The sequence below is a fragment of the Balaenoptera ricei genome, chromosome X (genome assembly GCF_028023285.1).
Source record: "Balaenoptera ricei isolate mBalRic1 chromosome X, mBalRic1.hap2, whole genome shotgun sequence".
Taxonomy (NCBI): domain Eukaryota; kingdom Metazoa; phylum Chordata; class Mammalia; order Artiodactyla; family Balaenopteridae; genus Balaenoptera; species Balaenoptera ricei.
The window spans coordinates 107,093,009-107,111,164 of record NC_082660.1 but is presented as its reverse complement, the minus strand read 5'-3'; the positions used below and the strand labels follow the sequence as shown (position 1 = coordinate 107,111,164).

Below are 18,156 nucleotides of genomic sequence, written 5' to 3'. Positions count from 1 at the left end.
AGCAGGATAAAATCCAAGTCTGAAGGCTCTCTATGATCTGGCCCTAGCCTACCTGTTCATCCTCATCTCCTGGTATTCCTATGGTTTTTTTTTGTTGTTGTTGTTTGTTTTTTTGAACAGCAAGCATTGATCATCTCATATAGTTTCTGTGGGTCAGGAATTTAAGAACAGCTTAGCTGGATGGTTCTCGTCTCTCATGAGGCTGTGGTTAAGAGGTCGACCATGGGTGCAGTCATTTGAAGTCTTAATTAGGGCTGGAGGTTCCACTTCCAAGGTGGTTCACTCACATGGTTGGCAGCTGAGTGCTAACTGTTGGGAAGAAGCATTAGTTCTTTAGAACAAGGATCTTCCATAGGGCTGCTTGAGTATCCTCGTGACATGGCAGCTGGCTTCCCACAGTGTGAGTAATCCAAGAGAGAGCGAGTTGGAAGCTATAATGTCTTTTATGACCAAGACTCAGAAGTTACACACCATCATTTCTTCAATGTCTTATTGGTGTCACAGGTCAGCTGTGTTCATTGTGGGAGGGCATTATACAAGGATTATTGACATTATTATGTCAATACCAGGGGGCGAGAATCATTGGGGCCATCTTAGATGCTGCTACCACAACCAGGGAGAATGTTTTATTTTGTCTTTGGCCTTTCCTATCTTACATATTCCTAGAGATTAAGGACAAGAAAGAAAATCAAGGTCCATTAAGTCCAAATATCTAGCTCATATTAATCACTTCTTTATAATTGTACCACTTAAAACCCTTGTCTTATTTGTATTAGAGTCTCAATATCTCAGGAAGATGAACTTTTTTTCTTTTTTGGCTGTGCCATGCGGCTTGCGGGATCTTAGTTCCCCGACAGGGATTGAACCCGTGCCCTCTGCAGTGGAAGCATGGAGTCCCAACCACTGGACTGCCATCTTTCATTTAGTGTATTTTCAAGGCTCATCCATGTGTAGAATGACTCAATAAATCATTCTTTCTTTTTTTTTTTTTTTTGGCTGCGTTGGGTCTTCGTTGCTGCGCGTGGGCTTTCTCTAGTTGCAGCCAGTGGGGGCTACTCTTCGTTGCGGTGTGCGTGCTTCTCATTGCGGTGGCTTCTCTTGTTGCAGAGCATAGGCTCTAGGCTCGTGGGCTGAGTAGTTGTGACACACGGGCTTAGTTGCTTCACGGCATGTGGGATCTTCCTGGACCAGGGCTCGAACCCGTGTCCCCTGCATTGGCAGGCAGATTCTTAACCACTGCGCCACTAGGGAAGTCCTGTGTTTTTGTTTTTTTTAAACTAACTTTTTAAAGTATTATGGCTAATGCTGCTGTAAACATTTGTGTACAAGTTTTTGTGTGAACATGCTTTTGGTCCTCATGGGTGGATATGTATGAGTTGCTGGATCATATGGTAACTCTGTGTTTAACCTTTTGAGGACCTGGAAGAGTGGTTTCAAAAGCAGTTGCACCATTTTACATTCTTGCCAGTAGTGTATGAGGGTTCCTGTTTCTCCACATCCTGGCCAATAATTGTTATTGTCTGCCTTTTTGATATAGCTATCCTAGTGTGTATGAGATGGTATCATTGTGGTTTTGATTTGCATTTCCCTGATGGCTAACGATGTTGAGCTTTTCACGTCCTTATTGGTCATTTATGTATCTTCCTTGGAGAAATGTCTAGTCAAATTCTTTGTCCATTTTTGGGCTTCCCTGGTGGCACAGTGGTTAAGAACCTGCCTGCCAATGCAGGGGACATGGGTTCGAGCCCTGGTCCGGGAAGATCCCACATGCCGCAGAACAACTAAGCCCATGCACCACAACTACTGAGCCTGTGCTCTAGAGCCCGCGAGCCACAACTACTGAGCCCACGTGCCACAACTACTGAAGCCCACGCGCCTAGAGCCCATGCTCCGCAACAAGGGAAGCCACTGCAATGAGAAGCCTGCGCACTGCAATGAAGAGTAGGCCCCACTTGCCGCAACTAGAGAAACCCCACGCACAGCTACAAAGACCCAACACAGCCAAAAATAAATAAATAAAATAAATAAATTTTTAAAAAATTCTTTGTCCATTTTTTAAATGGAGTATTTGTGTTTTTTATTGTTGTAAGAATTTTTTATTATGGATACTAGTCCCTTATCAGATATATGATTTACAAATATTTTTTCCCATTCTGTGGGTTGCCTTTTCACTTTCTTGATGGTATTCCTGGTTTTCATTTTAATTGTCCCATTTATCTATTTTTTCTTTGATTGCTTGTGCTGTAGGTGTCATATTTTTAAAACCATTGCCTGATCTAAGGTCTTGAAGATTTATACTTATGTATTCTAACAGTTTTATAGGTTTGGTTGTTGCCTTTTTTTTTTTTTGCTGCACCTTGGTATGTGGGATCTTAGTTCCCTGACCAGGGATCGAACCCACACCCCCTGCACTGGAAGCGCAGAGTCTTAACCATTGGACCACCAGGGAAGTCCCAGTTCTTACCTTTAAGTCTTTCATCCATTTTGAGTTAATTTTTAAATTTTTTGTTTATTTATTTTTTGGCCATGCCACACAGCTTGTGGGATCTTAGTTCCCTGACCAGGGATCAAACCTGGGCCCCCTGCAGTGGAAAAATGCAGAGTCCTAACCACTGGACCACCAGGGAACTCCCCATTTTGAGTTAATTTTTGTACATAGTGTGAGGTAGGGATCTAAATTAATCCTTTTGTGTGTGGATATACAGTTATCCTGGTACTATTTATTGAAAGACTATTCTTTCCCCCATTGAATGGTCTTGGCACCACTGAAAATAAATTAACCATATATGTATCGGTTTATTGTGGACTCTCAGTTCTGTTCCATTGACCTATATGTCTGTCCTTATGCCAGTACCACCCTGTCTTGATTACTGTGGCTTTGTGTTAAGTTTTGAAATTATGTGCGAGTCCGCCAACTTTGTTCTTCTTCAAGACTGTTTTGTTTATTCTGGATTCCTTACAATTCCATGTGAATTTTAGGATCAGCTTGTCAATTTCTGCAAAAAAGCCAGCTGGGATTTTGATAGGGATTGTGTTGAAGTTGTAGATTCATTTGGAAAGTATTGCCATCTTAACAATATTAAGTCTTCAATCCATGAACATGAAGTGTCATTCCATTTACTTAGGTCTTTAATTTCTTTCAGCGATGTTTTGTAGTTTTCAGTGCACAAGTTATGCACTTCCTTTGTTAAATTTATTCCTAAGTATTTTATTCTTTTTGATGCTATTGTAACTGGACTTGTTTTCTTAACTTCGTTTTTGGATTGTTCATTTCTAGTGTATAAGACTACCATTAATTTGTGAATATTGATCTTATATCCTGCAGCTTTGCTAAACTTGTTTATTAGTCCTAATAGTGTGTGTGTGTGTGTATGCTTTAGGGTTTCTATGTATAAGATTATATCATCTGCAAATAGAGATGGTTTTACTTTTTCCCTTCCAATCTGCATGCTTTTTATTTCTTTTTCTTGCCAAATTGCCCTGGCTGGAACTTCCAGTACAGTGTTGAATAGAAGTGTTGAGAGGATATCCTTGTCTTCTTCCTGATCTTAGAGGGAAAGGTTTCAGTTTTTCACCATTAAATATGATGTTAGTTTATGTGGCTTAGTAGATGTGAATTTTTCATAGATGCCCCTTTTAAGGTAGAGGAAGTTCCCTTCTATTTCTAGTGTATTGAAGGGGCTTTGAATTTTGTCAGATGCTTTTTATGCATCTGTTAAGATGATCATGTGTGTTTTCTCTTTTATTCTATTATTATAGTGTATCGCATTGATTGATCTTTTTTTGTATGTTGCACCCATCTTGCATTCCTGGGATAAATTCCACTTGGCCATGTGGTGTAAACCTTCTTTATATGTTGCTTGATTCAGTTTTGCCTGTATTTTTTTAAAATTTTATTTATTTATTTTATTTTTGGCTGTGTTGGGTCTTCGTTGCTGTGTGCAGGCTTTCTCTAGTTGCGTCAAGTGGGGGCTACTCTTCGTTGCGGTGCACGGGCTTCTCATTGTGGTGGCTTCTCTTGTTGCGGAGCACAGGCTGTAGGCATGCAGGCTCAGTAGTTGTGGCACATGGGCTCAGTAGTTGTGGCTCGCGGGCTTAGTTGCTCTGTGGCATGTGGTATCTTCCCGGACCAGGGCTCGAACATGTGTCCCCTGCATTGGCAGGTGGATTCTTAACCACTGCGCCACCAGGGAAGCCCCTGTATTTATTTTTTGTTTTGAGGATTTTTGTCTGTATATTCTTAAACAATATTGATCTCTAGTTTGTTGTTTTTGTTGTTCTTGTGATATCTTTGGCTGGTATTGAGGTAATACTGGCCTCATAGGATGAGTTGGGAAGTGTTTCTTCCTCTTTTGAAGTTTGTGAAGCATTGGTATTAATTCTTCTTTGAACTTTTGGTAGAATTCCCCAGTGAAGCCACTGGTCCTGGACTTTTCATTGTGCAAAGTTTTTTGATTACTAATTCAATCTCTTTATGCTTGTTATAGTCTATTCACATTTTCTATTTCTTTTCCGGTGAGTTTTGGTAGTTTGTGTTATTCTATCATTCTAGGAATTTGTCCTTTTCATCTAGGTTATCTAGTTTGTTGGTACATAGTTGTTCATAGTATAATCTTAGAATCTTTTTTATGTCTGTAAGATCAGTAGTACTCCCTTGATTTTTTTAGGTCCCAAGAACATTAGACTATTTGTAATTCTGTGAATATGCTGTACTGTTTTGCCTTTTGCACATAGTTCTCCCTCTGCCTGAAATACTGTTTTCTATCAGGACTGTTGACTTAAACATCACACCTGCATGAAGCCTTCCATGACTGACTCAGACGGACTTGGTGCTCCCACCTCTGTGTTCCCATTACACCATATACATTCCTCCATTTAAGAACTTACCTCCATGGTTATAATTTTCCTCACTAAACTGAAATTCTTATAAGAATTCATTTAGTCAGTATTTATTGCAGTATTATGCTTAGCTCTGGGGATAGTGTGTGAGACAGGCATGGTCTCCACTGACCTCTGATCTCATGGACCTTGCAGTCTAGTGGGATGACAGAAAAATAAAGTAATTATGATTATGGTAAGTCATATGAATGAAACAAAGGGCTCATACAGAATCACATGAAAACCTCTTCAAAAAGGTGTTCAGGGAACGCCTCTATGTCTAGGTGATAGTTGAACTGAGACCAAAAAAGATGAGAATGCGACAGGCTTGGCAAAGTGGTGAGAAGAGCATTCCGTGCAGAGAGAAGAGTGTGTGTGAAAGTTCAGAGGTGGGAAAGCACTTGTTTGTTCCAAGAACAAAAGAAGGCTGGTGCGAGAGTGGACAGTGAGGTAGGGAGGGAATGTAGGAGATGAGGCTGGGCCCCATTCTCTGCTCAGTCAGTGCCTAGAAGGCCATGGTAAGGAGTTTGCATTTTATTCTAGCTGTCTTGGGAAGCCACTCTTGCCTCTATTTAGATAATGATTTAGAGTGAGATGGTAATGGAAGAAAGTTCTAGAATAAGCGATCAGAATTTTTATTTTAGATATGAATTTAGAGTGGAGAAGGCCTAACTATCATACACACGATTGATTTGACCACACAGAAATCTAAAATTTCCACGGGGGGAAAAAGTCAAAGACAAATGTCAAACTGGGGAAGAAATATTTGCAAGGCCCCTTAACGTTTGCAAGTCTCCATAATATAAAATAAAAAGACAACTCAATACACCAAAAATATGAACTGACAGTTCACAGAAAAGAAAATACAAATGCCTCTTAAATATATGAAAAGATGCCTGACTTTGCTGTTTAAAAAAAGAAATGCAAATTATGAGATCACATTTTTCACGTGCCAGATTGGCAATAATACATTTTAATAACATACTGTGTCGGTGAGACTGTAAGGAAACAGGAAGTCTCACATTGGTGGTGGGGGTATAAATTGCTTCAACTTCTCTAGAGAGTGATTTGGCTGTATCTATCAGAATTTAAAGTGGATACACTCTACGAGTTTATCCAGCAGGTAAAAGACATTTTGCTTCATCCATACAAATGGATGGAATGTGGCCCTTAAAGAGAATGAAGCAACTCTTTATCAGTTGATGGAGAAGGATCACATATATTTTTTGAGCAAGATTTTTAAGTGTGACAGAAAGATAGACAAGATGAAAAGGCAGAGGGCTATGTACCAGATGAAGGAACAAGATAAAACCCTAGAAAAACAACTAAATGAAATGGAGATAGGCAATCTTCCAGAAAGAGAATTCAGAAAGATGATAGTGAAGATGATCCAGGACCTCGGAAAAAGAATGGAGGTAAAGACCGAGAAGATGCAAGAAATATTTAACAAAGACCTAGAAGAATTAAAGAACAAACAAACAGAGATGAACATACAGTAACTGAAATGAAAACTACACTAGAAGGTATCAACAGCAGAATAACTGAGGCAGAAGAACGGATAAGTGACCTGGAAGACAGAATGGTGGAATTCACTGCTGAGGAACAGAATAAAGAAACAAAGAATGAAAAGAAATGAAGACAGCCTAAGAGACCTCTGGGACAACATTAAACGCAACAACACTCGCATTATAGGGGTCCCAGAAGGAGAAGAGAGAGAGAAAGGACCCGAGAAGATATTTGAAGGGATTATAGTCAAAAACTTCCCTAACATGGGAAAGGAAATAGCCACCCAAGTCCAGGAAGCTCAGAGGGTCCCATACAGGATAAACCCAAGGAGAAACACGCCGAGACGCATAGTAATCAAATTGGCAAAAATTAAAGACAAAGAAAAATTATTGAAAGCAGCAAGGGAAAAACGACAAATAACATACAAGGGAACTCCCATAAGGTTAACAGCTGATTTCTCAGCAGAAACTCTACAAGCCAGAAGGGAGTGGCATGATATACTTAAAGTGATGAAAGGGAAGAACGTACAACCAAGATTACTCTACTCGGCAAGGATCTCATTTAGATTTGATGGAGAAATCAAAAGCTTTACAGACAAGCAAGAGCTAAGAGAATTCAGCACCACCAAACCAGCTTTACAACAAACGCTAAAGGAACTTCTCTAAGTGGGAAACACAAGAGAAGAAAAGGACCTACAAAAACAAACCCAAAACAATTAAGAAAATGGTCATAGGAACATACATATTGATAACTACCTTAAACGTGAATAGATTAAATGCTCCAACCAAAAGACACAGGCTTGCAGAAAGGATACAAAAACAAGACCCATATATATGCTGTCTACAAGAGCCCCACTTCAGACCTAGGGACACATAGAGACTGAAAGTGAGGGGATGGAAAAAGATATTCCATGCAAATGGAAATCAAAAGAAAGCTGGAGTAGCAATACTCATATCAGATAAAATAGACTTTAAAATAAAGAATGTTACAAGAGACAAGGAAGGACACTCCATAATGATCAAGGGATCAATCCAAGAAGAAGATATAACAATTATAAATATATATGCACCCAACATAGGAGCACCTCAATACATAAGAGAACTGCTAACAGCTCTAAAAGAGGAAATCGACAGTAACACGATAATAGTGGGGGACTTTAACACCTCACTTACACCAATGGACAGATCATCCAAAATGAAAATTAATAAGGAAACAGAAGCTTTAAATGGCACAATAGACCAGATAGATTTAATTGGTATTTATAGGACATTCCATCCAAAAACAGCAGATTACACTTTCTTCTCAAGTGTGCACGGAACATTCTCCAGGATAGATCACATCTTGGGTCACAAATCAAGCCTCAGTAAATTTAAGAAACTTGAAATCATATAAAGCATCTTTTCTGACCACAATGCTATGAGATTAGAAATGAATTACAGGGAAAAAAACGTAAAAAACACAAACACATGGAGGCTAAGCAATACGTTACTAAATAACCAAGAGATCACTGAAGGAATCAAAGAGGAAATCATAAACTACCTAGAGACAAATGACAATGAAAACATAACGATCCAAAACCTCTGGGATGCAGCAAAAGCAGTTCTAAGAGGGAAGTTTATAGCTATACAAGCCTACCTCAAGAAACAAGAAAAATCTCAAGTAAACAATCTAACCTTACACCTAAAGGAACTAGAGAAAGAAGAACAAACAAAACCCAAAGTTGGCAGAAGGAAAGAAATCATAAAGATCAGAGCAGAAATAAATGGAATAGAAACAAAGAAAACAATAGCAAAGATCAATAAAACGAAAAGCTGGTTCTTTGAGAAGATAAACAAAATGGATAAACCATTAGCCAGACTCATCAAGAAAAAGAGAGAGAGGACTCAAATCAATAAAATTAGAAATGAAAAAGGAGAAGTTACAACAGACACTGCAGAAACACAAAGCATCCTAAGAGACTACTACAAGCAACTCTATGCCAATAAAATGGACAACCTGGAAGCAATGGACAAATTCTTAGAAAGGTATAACCTTCCAAGACTGAACCAGGAAGAAATAGAAAATATGAACAGACCAATCACAAGTAATGAAATTGAAACTGTGATAAAAAATCTTCCAACAAACAAAAGTCCAGGACCAGATGGCTTCACAGGTGAATTCTATCAAATATTTAGAGAAGAGCTAACACCCATCCTTCTCAAACTCTTCCAAAAAGTTGCAGAGGAAGGAACACTCCCAAACTCCCTTCTATGAGGCCACCATCACCCTGATACCAAAACCAGACAAAAGATACTACAAAAAAAGAAAATTACAGACCAATATCACTGATGAATATACATGCAAAAATCCTCAACAAAATACTATCAAACAGAATCCAACAACACATTAAAAGAATCATACACCATGATCAAGTGGGATTTATCTCAGGGATGCAAGGATTCTTCAATATACGCAAAACAATCAATGTGATACACCATATTAACAAATTGAAGAATAAAAACCGTATGATCATCTCAATAGATGCAGAAAAAGCTTTTGACAAAATTCAACACCCATTTATGATAAAAACTCCCCAGAAAGTGGGCATAGAGGGAACCTACCTCAACATCATAAAGGCCATATATGACAAACCCACAGCAAGCATCATTCTCAATGGTGAAAAACTGAAAGCATTTCCTCTAAGATCAGGAATGAGACAAGGATGTCCACTCTCACCACTGTGATTCAACATAGTTTTGGAAGTCCTAACCACGGCAATCAGAGAAGAAAAAGAAATAAAAAGAATACAAATCAGAAAAGAAGAAGTAAAACTGTCACTGTTTGCAGATGACATGATACTATACATAGAGAATCCTAAAGATGCCACCAGAAACCTACTAGAGCTAATCAACGAATTTGGTAAGGTTGCTGGATACAAAATTAATGCACAGAAATCTCTTCCATTCCTATACACTAATGATGAAAAATCTGAACGAGAAATTAAGGAAACACTCCCATTTACCATTGCAACAAAAAGAATAAAATACCTAGGAATAAACCTACCTAGGGAGACAAAAGACCTCTATGCAGAAAACTATAAGACACTGAAAGAAATTAAAGATGATACTAACAGATGGAGAGATATACCATGTTCTTGTATTGGAAGAATCAATATTGTGAAAATGACTATACTACCCAAAGCAATCTACAGATTCAATGCAATCCCTATCAAATTACCAATGGCATTTTTTACAGAACTAGAACAAAAAATCTTAAAATTTGTATGGAGACACAAAAGACCCCGAATAGCCAATGCAGTCTTGAGGGAAAAAAACGGAGCTGGAGGAGTCAGACTCGCTGACTTCAGACTATACTACAAAGCTACAGTCATCAAGAAAATATGGTACTGGCACAAAAACAGACATATAGATCAATGGAACAGGATAGAAAGCCCAGAGATAAACCCACGCACCTATGGTCAACTAATCTATGACAAAGGAGGCAAGGATATACAATGGAGAAAAGACAGCCTCTTCAGTAAGTGGTGCTTGGAAAACTGGACAGGTACATGTAAAAGTGTGAAATTAGAACACTCCCTAACACCATACCCAAAAATAAACTCAAAATGGATTAGAGACCTAAATGTAAGACCGGGCACTATAAAACTCTTAGAGGAAAACATAGGAAGAACACTCTTTGACATAAATCACAGCAAGATCTTTTTTGACCCACCTCCTAGAGTAATGGAAATAAAAACAAAAATAAACAAATGGGACCTAATGAAACTTCAAAGCTTTTGCACAGTGAAGGAAACCATAAACAAGACGAAAAGACAACCCTCAGCATGGGAGAAAATATCATCTGCAAACAGTGACAGCTTTACTTCTTCTTTTCCGATTTGGATTCCTTTTATTTCTTTTTCTTCTCTGATTGCTGTGGCTAAAACTTCCAAAACTATGTTGAATAATACTGGTGAGAGTGGGCAGCCTTGTCTTGTTCCTGATCTTAGTGGAAATGGTTTCAGTTTTTCACCATTGAGGACGATGTTGGCTGTGGGTTTGTCATATATAGCCTTTATTATGTTGAGGAAAGTTCCCTCTATGCCCACTTTCTGCAGGGCTTTTATCATAAATGGGTGTTGAATTTTGTCGAAAGCTTTCTCTGCATCTATTGAGATGATCATATGGTTTTTCTCCTTCAATTTGTTAATATGGTGTATCACGTTATACATAGAGAATCCTAAAGATGCTACCAGAAAACTACTAGAGCTAATCAATGAATTTGGTAAAGTAGCAGGATGCAAAATTAATGCACAGAAATCTCTTGCATTCCTATACACTAATGATGAAAAATCTGAAAGTGAAATTAAGGAAACACTCCCATTTACCATTGCAACAAAAAGAATAAAATATCTAGGAATAAACCTACCTAAGGAGACAAAAGACTTGTATGCAGAAAATTATAAGACACTGACGAAAGAAATTAAAGATGATACAAATAGATGGAGAGATATACCATGTTCTTGGATTGGGAGAATCAACATTGTGAAAATGACTCTACAACGCAAAGCAATCTACAGATTCAATGCAATCCCTATGAAACTACCACTGGCATTTTTCACAGAACTAGAACAAAAAATTTCACAATTTGTATGGAAACACAAAAGACCCCGAAGAGCCAAAGCAATCTTGAGAACGAAAAATGGAGCTGGAGGAATCAGGCTCCCTGACTTCAGACTATACTACAAAGCTACAGTCATCAGGACAGTATGGTACTGGCACAAAAACAGAAATATAGATCAATGGAACAGGATAGAAAGCCCAGAGATAAACCCACGCACATATGGTCACCTTATCTTTGATAAAGGAGGCAAGCATATACAGTGGAGAAAAGACAGCCTCTTCAATAAGTGGTGCTGGGAAAACTGGACAGGTACATGTAATAAAAGTATGAAATTAGAACACTCCCTTACACCATACACAAAAATAAACTCAAAATGGATTAAAGGCCTAAATGTAAGGCCAGACACTATCAAACTCTTAGAGGAAAACATAGGCAGAACACTCTATGACATAAATCACAGCAAGATCCTTTTTGACCCAGCTCCTAGAGAAATGGAAATAAAAACAAAAATAAACAAATGCGACCTAATGAAACGTAAAAGCTTTTGCACAGCAAAGGAAACCACAAACAAGACCAAAAGACAACCCTCAGAATGGGAGAAAATATTTGCAAATGAAGCAACTGACAAAGGATTAATCTCCAAAATTTACAAGCAGCTCATGCAGCTCAATAACAAAAAAACAAACAACCCAATCCAAAAATGGGCAGAAGACTTAAATAGACATTTCTCCAAAGAAGATATACAGATTGCCAACAAACACATGAAAGAAAGCCATAAAAAGAAACGAAATTGAGTTATTTGTAGTGAGGTGGATGGAGTTAGAGTCTGTCATACAGAGTGAAGTAAGTCAGAAAGAGTAAAACAAATACAGTATGCTAACACATACATATGGAATCTAAAGAAAAAAAAAAGGTCATGAAGAATCTAGTGGTACGGGGAATAAAGACACAGACCTACTAGAGAATGGACTTGAGGATATGGGGAGGGGGAAGGGTAAGCTGGGACAAAGTGAGAGAGTGGCATGGACATATATACACTACCAAACGTAAAATAGATAGCTAGTGGGAAGCAACCGCATAGCACAGGGAGATCAGCTCGGTGCTTTGTGACCACCTAGAGGGGTGGGATAGGGAGGGTGGGAGGGAGGGAGATGCAAGAGTGAAGAGATATGGGAACATATGTATATGTATAACTGATTCACTTCGTTATAATGCAGAAACTAAAACACCATTGTAAAGCAATTATACTCCAATAAAGATGGTAAAAAAAAAAAAGAATGGGAGAAAATATTTGCAGATGAATCAATGGACAAAGGATTAATCTCCAAAATATATAAACAGCTCATGCAGCTCAATATTAAAAAAGCAAACAACCCAATCCAAAAATGGGCAGAAGACCTAAATAGACATTTTTCCAAAGAAGACATACAGATGGCCAAGCGGCACAGGAAAAGCTGCTCAACATCGCTAATTGTTAGAGAAATGCAAATCAAAACTACGATGAGGTATCACCTCACACCAGTTAGAATGGGTATCATCAGAAAGTCTACAAACAAGAAATGCTGGAGAGGGTGTGGAGAAAAGGGAACCCTCTTGCACTCTTGGTGGGAATGTAAATTGATACAGCCACTATGGAGAACAATATGGAGGTTCCTTAAAAAACTAAAAATAGAATGACCATATGACCCATCAATCCCACTACTGGGCATATACCCAGAGAAAACCGTAATTCAAAAAGACACATGCACCCGAATGTTCATTGCAGCACTATTTACAATAGCCAGGTCATGGAAGCAACCTAAATGCCCATCGACAGACGAATAGAGAAAGAAGATGTGGCACATATATACAATGGAATATCACTCAGCCATAAAAAGGAACGAAATTGGGTCATTTGTAGAGACGTGGATGCATCTAGAGACTGTCATACAGAGTGAAGTAAGTCAGAAAGAGAAAAACAAATATCGTATATTAACGCATATATGTGGAACCTAGAAAATGGTACAGATGAACCGGTTTGCAGAGCAGAAATTGAGACACAGAAGTAGAGAACAAACGTATGGACACCAAGGGGGGAAAGTGGCGGGGGGTGGTGGTGTGATGAATTGGGCGATTGGGATTGACATGTATATACTGATGTGTATAAAATTGATGACTAATAAGAACCTGCTGTATAAAAAGATAAATAAAATTAAGTTTAAAATAAAAATGATTTTTAAGTGAACAAAAAGGTAGAGAGTAGTGTAAGGTATGCTACATTTGTCTTAAAAGGAAGAGAAAAAAATATTTTCTTCATATGCCAAGAAGGATTCTTTGGTTGTATCATCGACTCTTTCTGGGAGGAACTGAGGAAACCGGAAACAGTATTTGCCTCTGGTGAAGAGAACTGGGTATGTGGAAGATGAGTAGGGAGGATATTTACCTTTCACATTATACTCTTTCATATACCATGTGCACATGTTACCTATTTTAAAAATCGAAACAGGAAGGGAAAGTGCAGAGACCGGTCAGGAAGCTGTGTCAATAGTCTGGGGCACAGATACTGGTGCCCTGGGCTGAGATGGTGGCAGGAGGGTGGAGACAAGTAGACAGGTTCAAGACCTTTTTTGTAGATACAGTAAAATCCACAGGATTTGCTGACGAAGTAGGTTGTGGGAGATGAGGGAAAGAGAAGACAAAGATGAGTCCCAGGTTTCTGTTAAGCAACTGGATGGGTGGAAGAATCTTTATTTCCCAGTTGATTATCTAAGGCGGTGTTGCATGGACTCTTGAGCTTGACTGCCGGGGCTTGAATTCAACGTATTCTACTTCCTAACTCTATGACCTTGGGTGAACTATGTAACTGCTTTGTGCTTAGGTGCCCTCAACTGTAAAATGGGAATGATAACATGGCCTACCTCACAGGGTTGTTGTAAGGATCAAATGAGCTAGTACACATACAGTTTAGAACAGCCCCTGGTACATAATAAAAGCTATACCAGTGATCGCCACTCTTGTTATTGTTGTCATTGTTACTGTGACCCCAACTGCCGCTGTGACCACAGCTACTACCGCGCCTCCTCCTTTGTCAGGGAGGTGCCTGCCCCATTTTAGGGGCTCAGTAAGTGTTTGTGGAAGGAAGGAATGCTTTAAAATGAATACATGTGACAGTTACAGAAAGATACAGAAGATGAAAAGGCAGAGGGCTATGTACCAGATGAAGGAACAAGAAAAAACCCCAGAAAAACAACTAAATGAAGTGGAGATAGGCAACCTTCCAGAAAAAGAATTCAGAATAATGATAGTGAAGATGATCCAGGACCTTGGAATAAGAATGGAGGCAAAGATTGAGAAGATGCAAGAAATGATTAACAAAGACCTAGAAGAATTAAAGAACAAACAAACAGAGATGACCAATACAATAACTGAAATGAAAACTACACTAGAAGGAATCAATAGCAGAATAACTGAGGCAGAAGAACGGATAAGTGACCTGGAAGACAGAATGATGGAATTCACTGCTGCGGAACAGACTAAAGAAAAAAGAATGAAAAGAAATGAAGACAGCCTAAGAGACCTCTGGGACAACATTAAACGCAACAACATTCGCATTATAGGGGTCCCAGAAGGAGAAGAGAGAGAGAAAGGACCAGAGAAAATATTTGAAGAGATTATAGTCGAAAACTTCCCTAACATGGGAAAGGAAATAGCCACCCAAGTCCAGGAAGCGCAGAGTCCCATACAGGATAAACCCAAGGAGAAACACGCCGAGACACATAGTAATCAAAGTGGCAAAAATTAAAGACAAAGAAAAATTATTGAAAGCAGCAAGGGAAAAACGACAAATAACATACAAGGGAACTCCCATAAGGTTAACAGCTGATTTCTCAGCAGAAACTCTGCAAGCCAGAAGGGAGTGGCATGATATACTTAAAGTGATGAAAGGGAAAAACCTACAACCAAGATTACTCTACCTGGCAAGGATCTCATTTAGATTTGATGGAGAAATCAAAAGCTTTACAGACAAGCAAAAGCTAAGAGAATTCAGCACACCAAACCAGCTCTACAACAAATGCTAAAGGAACTTCTCTAAGTGGGAAACACAAGAGAAGAAAAGGACCTACAAAAACAAACCCAAAACAATTAAGAAAATGGTCATAGGAACATACATATCGATTATTACCTTAAACGTGAATGGATTAAATGCCCCAACCAAAAGACATAGACTGGCTGAATGGATACAAAAACAAGACCCATATATATGCTGTCTACAAGAGACCCACTTTAGACCTAGGGACACATACAGACTGAAAGTGAGGGGATGGAAAAAGATATTCCATGCAAATGGAAATCAAAAGAAAGCTGGAGTAGCTATACTCATATCAGATAAAATAGACTTTAAAATAAAGAATGTTATAAGAGACAAGGAAGGACACTACATAATGATCCAGGGATCAATCCAAGAAGAAGATATAACAATTATAAATATATATGCACCCAACATAGGAGCACCTCAATACATAAGGCAACTGCTAACAGCTCTAAAAGAGGAAATCAACAGTAACACAATAATAGTGGGGGACTTTAACACCTCACTTACACCAATGGACAGATCATCCAAAATGAAAATAAATAAGGAAACAGAAGCTTTAAATGACACAATAGACTAGATAGATTTAATTGATATATATCGGACATTCCATCCAAAAACAGCAGATTACACGTTCTTCTCAAGTGCGCACGGAACATTCTCCAAGATAGATCACATCTTGGGTCACAAATCAAGCCTCAGTAAATTTAAGAAAATTGAAATCATATCAAGCATCTTTTCTGACCACAACGCTATGAGATTAGAAATGAATTACAGGGAAAAAAACGTAAAAAGGACAAACACATGGAGGCTAAACAATACGTTACTAAATAACCAAGAGATCACTGAAGAAATCAAAGAGGAAATCAAAAAATACCTAGAGACAAATGACAATGAAAACACGACGACCCAAAACCTATGGGATGCAGCAAAAGCAGTTCTAAGAGGGAAGTTTATAGCTATACAAGCCTACCTAAAGAAACAAGAAAAAGCTCAAGTAAACAATCTAACCTTACACCTAAAGAAACTAGAGAAAGAAGAACAAACAAAACCCAAAGTTGGCAGAAGGAAAGAAATCATAAAGATCAGAGCAGAAATAAATGAAATAGAAACAAAGAAAACAATAGCAAAGATCAATAAAACTAAAAGTTGGTTCTTTGAGAAGATAAACAAAATTGATAAGCCATTAGCCAGACTCATCAAGAAAAAGAGGGAGAGGACTCAAATCAATAAAATCAGAAATGAAAAAGGAGAAGTTACAACAGACACTGCAGAAATACAAAGCATCCTAAGAGACTACTACAAGCAACTTTATGCCAATAAAATGGACAACCTGGAAGAAATGGACAAATTCTTAGAAAGGTATAACCTTCCAAGACTGAACCAGGAAGAAATAGAAAATATGAACAGACCAATCACAAGTAATGAAATTGAAACTGTGATTAAAAATCTTCCAACAAACAAAAGTCCAGGACCAGATGGCTTCACAGGTGAATTCTATCAGACATTTAGAGAAGAGCTAACACCCATCCTTCTCAAACTCTTCCAAAAAATTGCAGAGGAAGGAACACTCCCAAACTCATTCTATGAGGCCACCATCACCCTGATACCAAAACCAGACAAAGACACTACAAAAAAAGAAAATTACAGACCAATATCACTGATGAATATAGATGCAAAAATCCTCAACAAAATACTAGCAAACAGAATCCAACAACACATTAAAAGGATCATACACCACGATCAAGTGGGATTTATCCCAGGGATGCAAGGATTCTTCAATATACGCAAAACAATCAATGTGATACACCATATTAACAAATTGAAGAATAAAAACCATATGATCATCTCAATAGATGCAGAAAAAGCTTTTGACAAAATTCAACACCCATTTCTGATAAAAACTCTCCAGAAAGTGGGCATAGAGGGAACCTACCTCAACATAATAAAGGCCATATATGACAAACCCACAGCAAACATCATTCTCAATGGTGAAAAACTGAAAGCATTTCCTCTAAGATCAGGAACGAGACAAGGATGTCCACTCTCACCACTATTATTCAACATAGTTTTGGAAGTCCTAGCCACGGCAATCAGAGAAGAAAAAGAAATAAAAGGAATACAAATTGGAAAAGAAGAAGTAAAACTGTCACTGTTTGCGGATGACATGATACTATACATAGAGAATCCTAAAACTGCCACCAGAAAACTGCTAGAGCTAATTAATGAATATGGTAAAGTTGCAGGATACAAAATTAATGCACAGAAATCTCTTGCATTCCTATACACTAATGATGAAAAATCTGAAAGAGAAATTATGGAAACACCCCCATTTACGATTGCAACAAAAAGAATAAAATACCTAGGAATAAACCTACCTAGGGAGACAAAAGACCTGTATGCAGAAAACTATAAGACACTGATGAAAGAAATTAAAGATGATACCAACAGATGGAGAGATATACCATGTTCTTGGATTGGAAGAATCAACATTGTGAAAATGAGTATACTACCCAAAGCAATCTACAGATTCAATGCAATCCCTATCAAATTACCAATGGCATTTTTTACGGAGCTAGAACAAATCATCTTAAAATTTGTATGGAGACACAAAAGACCCCGAATAGGCAAAGCAGTCTTGAGGCAAAAAAATGGAGCTGGAGGAATCAGACTCCCTGACTTCAGACTATACTACAAAGCTACAGTAATCAAGACAATATGGTACTGGCACAAAAACAGAAACATAGATCAATGGAACAAGATAGAAAGCCCAGAGATTAACCCACGCACCTATGGTCAACTAATCTATGACAAAGGAGGCAAAGATATACAATGGAGAAAAGACAGTCTCTTCAATAAGTGGTGCTGGGAAAACTGGACAGCTACATGTAAAAGAATGAAATTAGAATACTCCCTAACACCATACACAAAAATAAACTCAAAATGGATTAGAGACCTAAATATAAGACTGGACACTATAAAACTCTTAGAGGAAAACATAGGAAGAACACTCTTTGACATAAATCACAGCAAGATCTTTTTTGATCCACCTCCTAGAGTAATGGAAATAAAAACAAAAATAAACAAGTGGGACCTAATGA

The 18,156-nt window shown here is 38.2% G+C and overlaps 1 protein-coding gene and 1 non-coding gene across 5 annotated transcripts in view; one reads left to right on the top strand and one right to left on the bottom strand.

The window, feature by feature from the left end:
- The window catches only part of STEEP1 (STING1 ER exit protein 1), an 86,661-nt gene that overhangs the window by 7,001 nt on the left and 61,504 nt on the right, over nt 1-18,156 (top strand). The window lies entirely within an intron of this gene.
- TRNAK-UUU (transfer RNA lysine (anticodon UUU)) lies at nt 2,553-2,627 on the bottom strand. Its single transcript has one exon. It is a non-coding gene; the product is annotated as a tRNA-Lys (tRNA).